The following is a 16,738-nucleotide window of genomic DNA, read 5'->3' on the forward strand; positions in this document are numbered from 1 at the left end:
AGCAGATCCAACACCTTGGTAACATGTGCCGACACATTCAAGCACTGTCCTACATATATATATAAATAAATAACACGTCTTATTCTCACGTTTAGTTTACACAGACCTAACATTAGACTTAATTTACTTGATTTACTTGTTGCAAAATATTGTTTTTAACTTGCATTGTTTCAAAATGAGCTTCATGTAGCACTGACGATTAAATGTAATTTGTTAATGTAGGATAGTTAATTATTTTTATGTCTTTCATACTCCTGCTAATTGATATGTATTACTGGATTGGACAGCGCCTATTAGTCACTATGTGAGTCATTGTGTCCAGAAAACCATTTTATCCCAATGCAGGACGAGCAGAAATCTGTCACAAAAGTATTTGTAGCGCTATTATTTGTTATCAGATATATCTATTAAATATGATTTAAAATAAAGAGGAGAAAACTGATTGATAAATTCTCCGTGATACAAATCTATAAACAATTTTGTTTCTGTTAGTTCTGTCAAGATCCAAGAAGGGGCGAATTTCTATTTATATTGGTCAATCATTTTATTTTAAATATGCTGTAGGAGCCGTAGTTTGATGATTAGTTCAGTTTTTGTCGCTTGTTTTTAGGAATTGCAGTGGCTCCAGACAGTGCGCCACAATAAAGCTGATAAACAGGTGAAGAACCAAACACCACTTCTATTCTGCCTTTTCTCGCTGCGTGTCGGCTTTACCCGTTGCCATGGCAACCGACAGACAACAGCTCAACGAGCAGATAGAGCAGAGATTACCGATCCGGGGAATCAACACCAAAAAAACAAACATTTCCCACACAAAAAAGTAGCAAAGACACTAAAACAGAACATCCAGTCCGTTACATTATGCTATCAGGCTTAATGTCTATATTGTGATTATTAATAAGTTTTCGCCTGAACATTGCGGTGGTTGATTAGCTGATTTAAACAGCTGCTCTACTGATGACTTGGTGGGCGGGTTGACCTGTTTTAACGGAACCAAAACACACCGAACTGCGCAGCACATGCTCAGGTTATCAAAGTCCATAGCAGGCTAACAGTTAGGCTAGTATAACTGACCCACTGCTCACTTGTTCAATGTTTTCTTTAAATTAAAACGTTTTCCTCACCTGTGAAATCTGAAGCCGTTGTTATCTAATTCATAGGGTTGAATTAACCGCTAAATATTGCGTCCATTTTTCAGATTCTTTGCGCGCCTGTGGTATTTTCCTGACCACCCATAATGTTGACTCGATGGACAACAATGGCGCACGATAAGTCACGTAATGTCCAGTCCAGTAATTTATATTCATATCAATGCTGCTGCCTCACACACTGTCTTTCTCTCGCACCTACTCAGCAGTAGGTGTCAGGTTACATTGTGTTGCATTAAAAGTTCTCGGAAAAAAGAGATTCATGCGCTTAATCTCCGATTTTCCATAACTATTTATTGAATTCATAGTCGCCAGTTGGGGTGGCAACAGGGGTGGCAAGGCTCTCATTTGGGGTGGCAGCTGCCACCCTATGCCACCCCAGTAGATCCGCCCCTATAAATGACCATATCAAGTAAGCATTTTGTCCCTGGCTTTCTTGTATTTTATAAGTTTTGTCAATTTTTATATTAAACACTCATCATATACTCTTCGCTTCTGCCACTCTTGCATTTAGATATTACTTTAAATCCACATCTTATGGCACATTTTCTTTTACTTTGAGAATCCACTGGTATTTTTGCTTGATTAAATGTTTGTAATGGTTTCATAGTATGATGATTTTTTTCACAACTGAGCTTCAATATGAAGCTTTATATTCATCATCAACCATTTTTGTTTGACGTCTGGTGCCATCACAGAATGAGACTGTCCTGATCAGACAAAGAGAAAAATAGTTTCTGGTTTCAGCACATATAATCTTGAGTGTTTGTAATGATTAGTTTTGATTGTTTTGTTTCTGCATGTTTCTTGTCTGACAGGGATGCTGCCAGTAGAGCTTTGTGTAAGGTCATAGGACACAGAAGGAAAATCAAGGCAGTCTCATGTCATAGTTATGCTGAAACGTCGAACCACTAGACGATCCAATTTTATTTATTTATTTTTTTTAGTTTTTTTTTTCTTCTTGCTTTTATATTAGTAATATAAAAGCATTTGCTCATCAGCAAAGCAAACTGCTGATGAGACTATTTTATTCTCAAGAGAACCAAGAAAAAAATATTTCTACATGTGAGGTGTGAGAAAAACAGCAGGTATTGATCCAAAGGTTCTGTATTAAAATAGGTCTCTGAAGATTTAGGTTTGCTGCATTAGTTGCATTGCTTCTTGAAACTCATGTTGGGTGAAATAGTTTTCTAAGGGCATTGCAGATCAAACATCCTGGCAGCAGTACAAAGCATTGTGAGGGTTTGAAGTCTTCAAGAGCAAGTAGTTGATTTGAAATTATAAAAATATCAAAGTTGAGGTGTGAGCTGACTCATAAGAAGAAGACTCACACAGGAGAACAAGATTGGGTCAAAGCCCAAGTGAGGTGGACAGAGTTTTAGAAACAGACAGAGATCCAACAGAATGTTGAATTTTATGATTACTACTTCATTTTCGATGCCATGATATGTTAGCTTTGGCTTTGGATTGAGTTTTTCATTGTTCATGTGTATTGTTTCCATATATTCTTGTGATTGAATATGCACAGTTAAACGATTTGTCATGTACTGTTTAGTCAGTGTTACCCTGCTCCCCGTGTTTTGCTTTTGTGTTTATTCAGTCATTTTGCACAGTCAGCCAATCTCCTTTCACTCCAGCTTTCTTCTTTCCTTCTGTTGCAAATAATTTATCTCACCAGTTACATGTTCAACTCCCCCACCCATTATTTATGCCTCTTCATTCAATCGATGTTCCCCAGTTACCATTTGTGTTTATAACAGTTGTGTTACCTGATGGTGACCTGTGTATCCAGTTTGCTATGGTGCGTTTCAGAGATGCTGTGGCCAGAATTCCCCTTAGGTTCCTCACATTGGAGGTTTTCCATGCAGGTCCCACTGGGAGATGACCCCAAGAAGACCCAGAACTTGTTAAAGGGACAAGATGTCCTGACTGGCTTTTAGGATGGGATCCTAAAAGACTGTCAATACCTGTCAAAATAGGTCATACTAGATTTGTCTTCTGTTTATTGAGCGCTGAATGACCAGACTAAATCTAATCTTACTTTTGTAATCACCTTTAATCTCACAGTTTTATGTTTTTTCAGAGGGCTTTGCTTTGTAATCCGATTGACTTTATGTTTCCAGAATGGGCAGAACATTCTGTTTTTAGGATCCTGTCTAGTGGAACTATTTTGATAAGTGGGCAGAGACTTTAACTACTGAAGTATCTAAAGACTGAGACAAATGGAGCAGGGCTGAAGTTGGCAACCACCAAATACAGAGCAAACTTCTGCCACCATCAACACACAATACAAATGCTTCTCTCCAATTTATTAACAACTAAAACTCTACCACACAGTTAAATACTTTAATCAACAAACTCAAGCTAGAAACACTTGATCAAACTGAGAGTTACAAGATGGATGAAACTAATAAACTATCAAAAGTAAAAACAGCAAAAATATAAAAAGGATGGAATCAAGAAAATAATGCAGTAGTATCACAGTCCATGTGCTTTAAGACCAAGGTTTATATTTAAGAGTTTTGTTGGTGAGGCCAAATTATGTTGAGAGCCATTTCAGCCAAAATTAAATGAATAAATACATAGGAAAAATAAATAAATAAATAAATAAATAAATGAGTAAAAAATAAATAAATAAATGATAAATTGGCACCTTTATTCCAATTTATATTTATTCATTTATACATTTATTTTTTCCCAGATTTATTTTTCCCTGGCCTTTTTTCATTTCCATATTTTCCTTTTTCATTGATCTTTTTTCATTTTTATTTATACATTTTCAATTTTTCATTTATCCCATTTTTGATTTATTCCTTTTTAATTTATCTATTTTTCATTTATCTATTTTTGATTAATCTTTTTATCATTAATCAATGTGTCTCTTTTTCATGAATCAATTTAATCATTTTCCATTTGTCCATTTTTCATGAATTCTTTTCCAATTTTCCCTTTTTATTTATTCTTTTAAACTTTTTCATTTTCATTAATTCTTTTTTCATTTATTCTTTTTCTATTTTCATTTTTCTTTAATTGTTTTTTTTCCCCCCAAAACTTGGAAAAAGGGGAAAAAGAATAAATGCAAATCTATAAGGCGGGTTGTCATGGTAATGCCAGCGGCGTGATCTCTGTTGTCGGGTCCTGCTCCTCATGTGAAGTTGTGTTGGTTCTGAGCTAGCATTAAAAAGTCAGAGAGTTCTGGTAAAAGCTGAACATGTGTGTGGACATTCAGTTACTTTACATGGTGGCAGTGGTGGGATGGCCAAGTTTAACGCACCAGAGAGTTTTCCATTTGACCGCCCGGCAGAATGGGAAGATTGGAAGCAACGTTTCAAACGCTTTCGGTTGGCTACCACACTGAATAAAGAGGACAGCGAAGTCCAGGTTAGTTTTCTAATATACGCCATGGGCCCGGAGGCTGAAAACCTTTTTAAGGCTTTCACTTTTGCGGAGGAGGATGAGCAAAAGAAATTTGATGTCGTGTTAGGAAAATACGAGTACTTCTACCCCAAAAGGAACATAATTCACGAGCGTGCATATTTCCACCAGAGTGCAGCGGATCGGTGAGAATGTCGAAACATTTATCAGATACTTGTATGACCTATCCGAACATTGTGACTTTGGGACACACAGAGAGGAGCACATTAGAGACCGCATAGTAGTGGGCATTAACGATAAAGAGCTGTCATGTAAACTACAGCTAGAGTCAACACTCACGTTAGCCCAGACTATTCAAGCTGTGCGCCAGTCCGAGGTGGTGTCCAGGCAGGTGTCTCAGCAGGGTGAGGCGTACGCAGCAGTACAGGAGATCGCGCAAGCTAAATCATACAGGGGACGTCCACAATGGAAAGACAAAAAGAAGGAAAGTGGGGATCGAACAGCAGATCCAAAATGTGGAAGATGTGGCAACATAAAGCATAAAGACCTAGATAAATGCCCAGCTAAGAGATCGACCTGCAACAAATGCAAAAAGGTGGGTCACTGGGATAGAATGTGCCACAGTAAATCAATCAGAGAAGTAACAGAGACAGATACAGTTTCACAAACACCATACTTACTTGGGGCAGTCACAGATGCTAATAGAGAGAGAGATCAATGGTCTGTATTAATTCTGATTGGTGCAACACCTGTTACCTTTAAAATAGATACAGGGGCAGATTTAAACATCATGGACAGAGAGACATTTAACACATTAATCCCTGAGCAAAAACTGATTCAGTCAAACATTCCTCCAATGAACAGCCCAGGTGGTCAGCTCAACTGTATGGGGAAGTTTCAGGCCAGTACAAAATACAAGGAAAAGCACTACTTATTCGCAGTGTATGTGATCTATAGTCACACAACTAACAGCCTGCTAGGCAGAGACACAGCATGTACATTGGGACTAGTTAAATGCATCGAGGAAGTGCACAATGCATTTGGTGAACATGGGATTCTTAAGACAGAGCCTTTAAAAATATAGCTAAAAGATAACCCAGATCCATATGCGGCACACACGGCCCGCAGAGTTCCCCTACCTCTCATAGAGAAAATAAGAGGAAATGCAACGCATGGAAGAGAATGGTGTAATCGAAAAGGAGACAGAGCAAACTGATTGGTGCGCTCCTATGGTGCCAGTCCCAAGACGAAATGGCAAGGTGCGCATCTGTGTTGATCTGAAAAGGCTAAACGAGGCAGTAAAAAGAGAGAGATATGTTCTCCTAACCACTGAAGAAATCACTGCAAAGCTAAGCAGAGCCACCACGTTTACATCACTGGATGCTGCGTCAGGGTTTTGGCAAATCCCTCTTCACCCAACAAGCAGTAAACTAACCACATTTATTACACCTTTTGGGCGATACACATTCAAACGTCTCCCTTTTGGCATTACAAGTGCCCCAGAAATCTTCCAGATGAAAATGGCAGAGACCTTAAGCGATGTCGAAGGAGTTGCCATCGACATGGATGATATACTGGTATATGGCAACACTGCAGAACAGCATGATCAGCGGCTAAACAAAGAATCGAGTCAACTGGCCTAAAGCTGAATAAAGACAAGTGTGTGTTCAGACAGAACCAACTTCACTTCCTGGGCCAGGTGAATGACAAGTCAGGTGTGAAACCCAATCCCAACAAAGTAAAAGCAATTTGAGAGCTACCAGAACCACAAAATGTCCAAGATTTAAAACGCGTTCTCGGCATGTTCTCATACTTAGGGAAGTTTATTCCACACCTGTCAACAGTGGGTCAGCCACTGTATGAACTGTTGAGATCTAAGACTACATGGACGTGGGACCACCCACAGAAGGAGGCGTTTCAGCAAATCAAAGACATCCTGTCCACATCTCCTGTAAAGTTCTATGACGTGAATCGACATACAGCAGTATCAGCAGACACCAGCAGCTATGGCATGGGAGGTGTGATGCTGCAGCAACACGAGGGGGACTGGAAGCCAGTTGCTTGCTGTTCACGCCACTTGTCTGACGCTGAAACCAGATACGCCCAGATGGAAAAGGAATGTCTGGCTTGTGTTTGGGCATGCGAGAGATTTGAAAAGTATCTGGTTGGGCTGGAGAGCTTCAAACTGGTCACTGACCACAAGCCCTTGGTGCCACTGATGAATAAAAAGGACTTACACAATGTCCCCATACACTGCCAAAGACTCTTGATGAGACTCATGAGGTTTAAACCTACTCCAGAGTGCACACCAGGAAAGACTCTCATTGTGGCAGATACACTCAACCGCAGCCCATTACAGTGCACATCGGAGGTGAGCGATACCCATTCTGATGTAGAGTGTTACATTGCAGCCATTATCAGTAGCATGCCAGCCACTCCACAAAAGCTAGAGTCTATACGTTTGGCCACAGCAGGGTACTGCAGTATATTAGGTCTGGTTGGCCGGGATATATAGGAAATGTCCCCATTGCCATCAGAGACTATTACACAATCAAAAGTGAACTGTCAGAATACAATGGGGTCATCACAAGAGGCTGTTGCATGTTAGTCCCTTCCACTTTAAGAGGTGACATACTAGATCGGATCCATGATGGACATCAGGGTCTGATCAAATGCAGAGAGCGGGCTCATACTTCCGTGTGGTGGCCTGGCATCTCTTCTGACATTAAACTGAAAGTGGAATCCTGTCAAACTTGCCGAGAGATGAAGCATTCTCAGCGTAAGGAGCCCCTCATCTCTACCCCACTACCCGGCAGACCCTGGGAAAGACTTGCAATCGATCTGTGTGGCTTTAACAAACACACTTACCTGGTAGTGTCAGATTACTTCTCCAGGTTCCTTGAGATACTCCACATGCCAACGACAACTGCATCACAAGTGGTGCTTAAACTAAAGAGACTCTTTGCTCGCTTCGGCTGCCCGGACCAAGTTGTTTCGGATAATGGGCCACAGTTTGCCTGTGCAGAATTTCGGGAGTTTGCTCATGAATTTGATTTTCAGCACATCACTTCGAGCCCACATAACCCTCAAGGAAATGGACAGGCAGAGAGAGGGGTGCAAATCGCAAAGAGAATCTTGAAACAGAAAGACCCTTTGCTCGCACTCATGTGCTACCGTTCTACCCCGTGCCCCACCACAGGTGTCAGCCCTGCCGAATTACTCATGGGAAGAAAGATCAAAACGACACTCCCCACACTTGAGTCAAATCTCCAACCCCGCTGGCCTGATCTACGAGTGGTTAGGAGTAAGGATGCAAACGAAAAACGGAGACAAGCATTCTACAACAATCAGCGTCACAGCACGAAGCCTTTACCACCACTGAAACCAGGCGACGCCATTCTCTCCAAGTTGGATCACCAGAACACCTGGGGAACCCCTGCTGTAGTTGCTGGTGACAGTACTACTCCCAGATCCTACATCGTTGAGACACATCAGGGGGCGACTTTGAGGCGCAACCGTCGCCACCTGTTGGGCATGCCTGCTTTGTCTGGAGATACTTCTCCACCTGCTTTACAACGTCCACAGCCTGAGCCTACTGTGCCACAGGCTGACCCTGCCATCTCTACAGACACTGCATTGCCAGTTGTGCAGGCCTGTCCACCTCCTGCACAAGACGGACGGTTGTTTACGTGGTCCGGTAGGCTTAGTAAACCTGTGGAAAAAGATAAATGAAAAAGGAAAATATTGAAATGAAAAAAGGCCAGGGAAAAGTAAATCTGGGAAAAAAACAAATGTATAAATGAATGAATAGAAATGGGAATAAAGGTGCCAATTATTTATTTATTTATTTATTTATTTTACTCATTTATTTATTTTCCCTATATATTTATTTATTTAATTTTGGCTGAAATGACTACATACACATGAGCAGGAAAAACTTTTAGGAATGGGATACATTCAGCTTAGCTACCATTAGCTTTAAGAAACTAGAACTTATTTAGGGATCTTACTTAATGGCAAGAAAGAAAAAGAAAATTACAATTTCTTGCTCCTCTACTAACAAAAGTCTGCTGGAAAACATCTTTGTGTGTGCCCTGGGTGGAGTGTTTTTGTAGCAACTCTATCCCTAAAAGTGCTGCTGCAAGGGGACAGACGTTTAAGACGTAACTTACAACAATGCTGTTTTCAGTTATCTGTCAGTTATTGAGTTCTTTATCTGCTTACTTATTAGTGGACCATTGGATGTGCCTTATAATTCACATTATGTAACCAGACTACAGGGCTGAAAAAAAATTGAGAACAAGCAACAAAATGGACTCCAGATACTCTTATCCATGCTTAAATAGAATATTAATCAAATTTGAAATTTACCCACACCCATTACTTTCTTTTGGAGAACTCATTTAGAGCTGAGAATAAAACTACTGCTCAGTCCAGTTTCCAACATACCTCTGTGCCCAGTGGTTGGCATATAAAAAAAAAAAAGAACCAAAGCCTTAGTATGATCCAAACAGAAAAGACACCATAGCATAACTGTAGACAAGGAGACAGAGTAAAAAATTACCATAAATGATAAAGAAACATGGTTTAAATGCTGACTACAGCTTATTCAACCAATAAGTTTTTTTTTCTTACAGGAAATGGCACATCTGGTAAAAGATAAAAAGACAATGTACAAAGTATATCATTTAAAATGTCAAATGCACATCTCAATAATTAGTGGAAAGGCGTTTTTGGCATTACAGCAAACAAACCATTCTTATATAGTTGCTGGCCAGCCTATTCCATACTGCATGATACTATTATTTTGATATTTGAAATTCAAGGCCATCATGCTAATCTTTAGCTGTTTTCACCAACTTTGCTACAGTGGCATCCAACTGAAGTACTTGCTAGCCAGAGTCGGTACTTCAATACACCTGAGTGTGTTAAAGTACACTCAGGTGTTGAGTGTGCAAATTGACATTTGCATCACTCAGTAGGACTTGGCAGCATGGTGAGGGTGCACTTAAGAAGGACTGCAGTTTGACACCCCTGCTCTGATCAGTTTGAAGACTGGACTCTGGCTCAGAGTTGGCTCTTAGGATGGACCATGTAAACCAGGGGTCTCCAAAGTTGGTCCTCGAGGGCCGGCATCCTGCATGTTTTAGTTCTCTCCCTAGTGGTTGTAACAACCTCTACATCAAGTCAGTGTTCTGCTTAGGCCTTCTAATGAGCCATCATTTAATGCAGGTGTGTAAAACCAGGGAGATGGGCAGTCTCGGCTGGCACCCTATGCATATGCTCTGTACTGAAAATAAAAATTTGGGAAACAATGGTCACACTCCGTATGCCACCGTGTTCCTCATAATTTGAAGAACTTCCATTATTGACAATCCAATGTGCTGAAAACAGAACCCTCCCAAGTAGATAAAGATATTTCAATATATTCACTTTAAAATTTTCTCTTCAAAATAATTATGATTGTGTTTGTGAGAGAATGCTAACCTTTTGAACATACTGCAGTTTAGCTAAAATGCTTTGGCTGGCTGGTTCTGTTCTTGTTAGGAGAAGATTGTGGTAACTTGGTTTCACAGTTTGTTTTCCAGCTAAAACAGCTGTGAAATTATGTTAGAATAATTGACAAGCTGAGTTGTTGTCTCTATAACCATTTTAATTAGGCAAAGAGAAGTGATGTAGTGATGATGTATGGTTTGTGTAAACAGCTAGCAACATTGCTTACAAGCATAAGATCAGAAATCATTTCAGGGAGAATGCGTGGTCCCTCATGCAGAGTGTTGGGGGAAAGAGGAAACTGTGACACAGATGGTGAGGTGAGGAACTGCAGCCACCTTCCTCATGATTCCTCTCAGACATTTAATTTCACACCATTTCAAGCTTTAATCATAGATCGGCTTTCTCCTAAGCACTCCGAACAGCAGTGTTATTTATGCTTCCTCGACTGAGCCATAACTATACATAAGAACCTTTCAGATAAAAAAGGCCATCTTAACAGACCGCACAACATTTCATCAAATTTTCTCACCATCAACTTCCTCTCCCCAGGTGATAACCAGGGTGATGTGGACCACAGATTAGCACATGAAACATAACAAGATGTGAGGCAATCACACTGATTGCTGTGAAATACCATGGTAACACTCGTGAGTAGGACTATGCAACGCATGCACTGCCAAAGACCTTACAACTGGGAAAAAAATGAACTGCACAATGTAGTCAGGAAAACCATTCAGATCACATCCCGGTCACATTCCCTGTAATGTCTGGAAGGAACACATTTCCGGGGATCACTAAGATTTCCTGGCTGATAATGAGGAATGTCTAATATGCTGTTTTAGATTTCTTAGTGTATTGCTTGAATCTATGTGCAGAACTGAGTCCAGCATTGGGGACACTGACCCACTGGAACCTCACCACCCTGTTCAGTTACAGATGTTAACCCCTGGTGTTCCTGCATCTGGCTCTTACCATCATGAATTAGCTAACAGGTATGTGTTTTACATAGAAATAATTTGGTTAACTCGCAATTGGTTAAATGGCTGCGTGAAGCCTCTCTTAGGAATGCATGTAAAAACACCAATAGGTCTAAGAATATCACTGCCAGCACTAAGTGCAATAATGCCTGCCATCCTGGATAATATTTTTAATATCCCAGGGTTACAAACATGTTGGTCTGAATTGTGGTACTAAGCAGGAGCGCGGTATAGGGTGGAAAAGTGATGACAATTCTAGGGGCCCTGACCAACAGGGGGCCCTCCACAATTTAACTATTTATTTTTTGTTCATAGAAATAAAAAAATAAAATAAAATAAAATCGGGGCGCTGTCAATTACAAAATTAATCATATTGTATTTTCAAAGATTGTTTTTAGCAGTAAAAATGTAATGCTCCCACTCCCAGATGAAAAATACACATCCATATTTGCCCTGAACCCCCCCCCTTATCTGCGTTAAATGGTTTGTTCCTGCTTGGAGCTTCACCGTGACGCTGTTCAGCTGCAGACAGTGGAAGACACGACCGATTGTGGCAGTTACTATGCTGCTAAGAAAAGTTATAAAATCAGGTTTTCACAAAAAAAACAGAGAGAGGGAGAGAGAGAACAAGGTAAGAGTGTTAATTTACAACCCAGTTTTTCTCCATGAGAGGTGAGTAGACTGTGTGAGAACTGTGTGAGATTATCAAACATTTAGCATAGTTAGCTTAGCTACAAACTACTGTTGCCCCCTTTTCACTAGCATTTAATGAATTAAGGAAAAAATTGCCAACATATTCATATATTTAACTTGTCCCTTGTACCTTTTACCACTTAACAACAGATGAGTCAGTCAGCAGCAGCTCTAATCCACGTCCCTCCTGACCTGTTCTCTTCTGAGTGAAATTAAAGCTGCAGTATGTCACTTTTTTATCAATATTTTTTTCACATATTTTTTAAAACTGTCATTATGTTGTGACAGTATTGTATGAGAGGTAATCTGTGAAAAATATATTTCCTGTGCCTTCTCCCAGTGCTAGAAACAACCAGTCAGTGGCAGGAGAGTTTCAGTGCTGTCAATCACAATCTCATGTGGTGCTGCTCATTCTTCCTCCCCCTCGATTTGTGCTGTGCTGCAGTTAGCATAGTACAGAGCTGTGCAGATTCAAACTGTGAATGCTCAGTTTAGTTAGCATAGCTACCAATGATGGCAGATAAACGGTTTCTTGTAATGATAAGTTGTTTCTCCACCATTAGCACATTTAGCAGTGAGGGAATGAGGCTAATTCACAGTGCCAAGAGCGTCCTACTAGTTCTGATTGGTTGTTTTGGTCAGAACGGTGCATTACTTCAACCAGTAATAGTAATTCAGGAAGGAGATGAAGGAGATTGATCGTTTTCACAGATTATCTGTCTCATAACAAACTGCTACGACATTTTGACAGCTTTAACAAATATGGAGAAAACATATTTTTTATTAAAGTTATGTACTGCAGCTTGAATAAAATGCATTTATTACATAACAGTTTTGAGAAGTCTGGATTGCTTTATGTGTAGTTGCACATTGCTTTTGACTGTTGCTCATGGGGAGACATTTCAGTAATAATAGAACAGAATTTAATAATAGAAAAAAAAATAAGCAACCTACTTGCATACTGGATGTGGACTGTTGGATGTTAAATTCATGAGGAGTAAATATTGTGCTAATTATCAGTAATGAACCAAAGAAAGCAAGGCAGATGCAGGCCTTTAAAACTGTGATGCTTTTTATGGGTCAAATAGACTCAAAAAATTGTAACAGCAGCTGTGCAGGGGGGCCCAAACAATTTTTTTTTTGTCAGGGGGCCCACAATTCCTGGCAGCGCCCCTGGTACCAAGTGTATCTAAATGACAACGTCTGACGAGAACATAGAACTGTGACACCTACCAGTTCCTGCATGCTGATAGGGGAAATTAGCAACAAAGGCAGGTTTTGATGTAATTTCTAAATTCAGTCTTGATGAAGAGCCTGGTCACAAATGGTAAATGGCCTGTACCTGTACCTCTATCAAGTCCAGAGGACCCCAAAGCACTTCGCACTACATATAGTCATTAACCCATTCTATCACACATTCACACAATGATGATGTCCACAGTAGTAGCTGACCTGGGGCTCGCCTCTGTTAGACTGGTGCAGTCTGAGACCCCAGTGCCACTGGACCATCTTATCATCACCATCAGGCAACCTGTTGTTGTTTCCAGACAGAGGCAGAAATAGTTGGAATCAAATCGGCAACCCACCGATTACAGGATGAACTCCTACCACCATCGCCCACATTATCCCCAACGAATCACAACCATGTGACATCTTAGCAAATGACCATTACTGGATATGTTGACGATTCTGCTAGAAGTCTATGAACTATGGTTGTAATCTATCCTGCACAGATATGTAATATGGGGAATGTGTTGGTCATAGAGGGAAAATCATGAAAAACTGTTGGGTGACCGGTTCAAGCCTTGCCTGCTGGTGTGAATGTGAATGTGTGCATGATGGGAATGACTGATTTTATTCTAAAGCATCTTTGAGTGTTCTGACACAGAGCTTGACATTATTTCATTTCTATCACTAAGTTCTCATTCAGCAGTGAATACTGCAAGTCAATATCTCCATGCAATCTGCTGGGCTTTTCTCTTTATTTTCACCAACTTGAATAATGAACTAAAATCGACTGCATCATCTAACTAGGATCAATTGAAATGCATGCATGTATATGATTGCATTTAATAAACATTTCTAAAGTGTACTGAGATAACAGGTATTTTGATTTGGTGCAAAATAAATAAACTGATTGGAATTGCTTTTATTGTCAAATTGTTAAGATAAATGTTTTGAACCAGACAAAACAGTTGGAGAGCCAGTGCATTTCACTGCAGTCTTAAGCGTGCAGACATGTTAACTAAAAAGAAAAAGTAATCAAATCTTCGGAGCCTGATATGGATTTGAAAATGGTGGAGGAATATTCTGTCTATGTCTCCAGTCTCCCTCACTCATTCAGGTCAACAGTAAAAGGATCCGACCCACAGATTGACTTATCTACCTGAATCCAATTTTCATGTTCAGTGACTGCACTGAGCAGCTTCGTTCCAGGATGAATTACGCCATTTTCTATCAGATTTTGATAAACAAATAGAGAACTGCATCAAACACCTGCAAGGATAAAAAAGGGAGGGAGCATTTTGTGTGAATAAATCACAGGTTTGATGCAAACATTTCACAGAGGAAAAGTTTATTTAGAAATCCAAGCCGTGATGCCACGGCTGTACAGAATTGCCAAAGTTCTTTTAAACTAAAATATTTTATCACATCATGTAAAAATGTTTTATATTTCTAACATGATAAAAATCTTTATTCCTTTTAAGAAATTAAAATTAGTTATTAGGTATTTATTTAAAACTAGCAATAATGCCTTTTATTACAACCTTATTAAAAAAGTTGATGCTTAGGAACTGTAGTACACTGCTATTTTAATGTTCAATTAATCATGTTTGTTCATTTGCACTTACAATAAAAAGTGTCTGTTAATAAAAAGCTTTTGTTTTATGAAAGATTAAAACTAATAACACTACAGCCTCTTTCTCTTCATTCACCTTCAAATACTAATGTAACTCAACTGTTATCCTGCATTTCGTTCATCTCCAGGAAAAAGAGGAGATGCCTCTTTGATACCAACCGCTTGGCTGGTTTTAGTCAAGCCAGCAAGTTTGTCTTTCTCAAGTACTTAGGTCTGAAGCGCTAAGAACTTACATGACGATTCACCTCATGTCTCTCTGTACTCCCAGGTTCATATCTCTTGCCCAGTCTTGGACTTCTTCAATGACAACATCCATTCCCCCCCTGCTATCATCTGCCGGCCCGCTCTTCAATGCTCAGTCCCCGCCTTCTGAACCTTCATTCCCCCTTCTCAGATTCACTCACCGTACTGACACCTGTCAGTACGGTGATTGTAAGGCCTTCACGATAACAAATTTTGCTGAGCGATTGTCTGAAAAATTATTGTGATAAATGATAATATTGTTTGAAGACCATTTTAATGGTGATGAAATGGTAATGACATAATAATGCAAGCACATCCTGTCAAAAATAGATATGCTTTATTTTCAAAAGAACTGGTAAACAAAATAACCAAAAACAAAAATAAAATGGACTCTCAGTCTCTGTTAACAAAAAATGCATTTGAATAAACAATAAACTAAACAATATAAAACCAAAGTGGAAATAAAAACTGCATTCAACCAAAAGAGTATAGATTATGAAGTCTGTATACTATATTGCCCTTCAATAATCATTAGATTTAGATAGAGAAGATGGACACATCCGACTACCTGATGCAATAGTTCACTCCTCCCTTAAGCCCAGTTCACACTACACATTTTTTTGCCCCAATTTTCCCCCTTACAACACTCTTGGAACGTCCAACGATCGTAACCGATCATCCTGTAGTGTGTTACGACTGATCGGGTCCAGTCGGTAGAACGTCGGGACCGCTCCGATCTAAATCAGGCATATTCAACATGTTGGATTGTCTTGGGCCGATTATCACAGGGTGTGGGGTTTTCCCTGACTGGGAGCGACAACACAACCTGTTGAATGTGACAGGTAGCCAATCAGGAAAGCACAGAGGGGAATCCCAAACAGCTGACACGGAGCAACCCAAAGTCCAGTGGACATCAGAGATGATATGTGGAAACAACATTAATGCTTATTCAACATTTTGTGCAAAGAATATCCACAGACATTTCAAAGAGAGGAGTTGGAGTGAAATTGCTACCGCAGTTGATTCTGGTAACTTTTCAGCTGTTCATCGTTAATGTGACATAATGATAAGGCTATTCATTCAGCCTTGTTTGTTTACTCTAAATTCATGTGTGATATAGTGGGTTTTTTACGGGATTTTCTGTCTTAAATCTGAATGTCGGTGAGAGAAATCGGTTTGTGTGTGTTATGTTGCTATTGTCGTGTGACTGGACACCACACACGGCACGATCGAACTCGATCGAACCCATTATACAACTTTTTGTCGGGTAGTGTCTCTTAGGTGTTGAAAATGGGCAGACGATCGGTCGACAATTTCAAAATCATGTAGTGTGAACTGAGCATTACACTAAGGAAATGAGGAAGGGAGGGTCAGTGGAGAGCACCGGAGTTGAGCCTTTTTTCATTCAGTGTCATCAATAGAAAGAGAAAAAGTCAGGAAGAAACGATAAAGCAGATTACTTAAAATGAGGTCGATAATTTTAATTTATCGTGTGATTAATTGACTTATTGTTTACCGAGACAGGCCTACATGATATCCTCCACTGCATGCTAAGTCCGACCACAGGAACTAGTAAGATCCCTTCACTTATTCTGCTTAGTTAAACTTAAGCCAGCCAGGATCTTTTTCTCAAAAACTTGATGGTTTGCTTTAACAAATAAAGTAACCCTGACAGACAAGCATGATACAATCATGTTTCTCTTGTCATGATTTCAGTTCTGCCTTGATGTTGCTGCTTACTCTCTCCCTCTCCTGCTGATTGCTTGTTATCCTCACCTGCTCCCTATTCAGACAGCTGATCTTCACCTCACTGAGAAGTGAGAAATCGTCTGCTGCCTCTGTCACAACCTTCAAGCTCTGATTCATGTTCAGAGTTTCTGGTTTTTGACCCTGCTTGTCTCTGACCCCTGCATTTGCCCAGAGACCGTATTGGTGTTTGAGAAGAC

At 39.9% G+C, this 16,738-nt stretch overlaps 1 long non-coding RNA gene across 1 annotated transcript in view; it reads right to left on the reverse strand.

Annotated features, from left to right (window-relative positions):
- LOC107836988 (uncharacterized) overlaps nucleotides 1–494 on the reverse strand; it is a 5,494-nt gene extending 5,000 nt beyond the window's left edge. The window contains exon 1 of the long non-coding RNA XR_001662961.1: nucleotides 103–494. This is a non-coding gene — a long non-coding RNA (uncharacterized LOC107836988). The remainder of the gene's footprint in view (nucleotides 1–102) is intronic.
- Between the last annotated feature and the right edge of the window lie 16,244 nt (nucleotides 495–16,738).

Source organism: Poecilia formosa, unplaced genomic scaffold, assembly GCF_000485575.1.
Source record: "Poecilia formosa unplaced genomic scaffold, Poecilia_formosa-5.1.2 Scaffold101, whole genome shotgun sequence".
Classification (NCBI taxonomy): Eukaryota; Metazoa; Chordata; class Actinopteri; order Cyprinodontiformes; family Poeciliidae; genus Poecilia; species Poecilia formosa.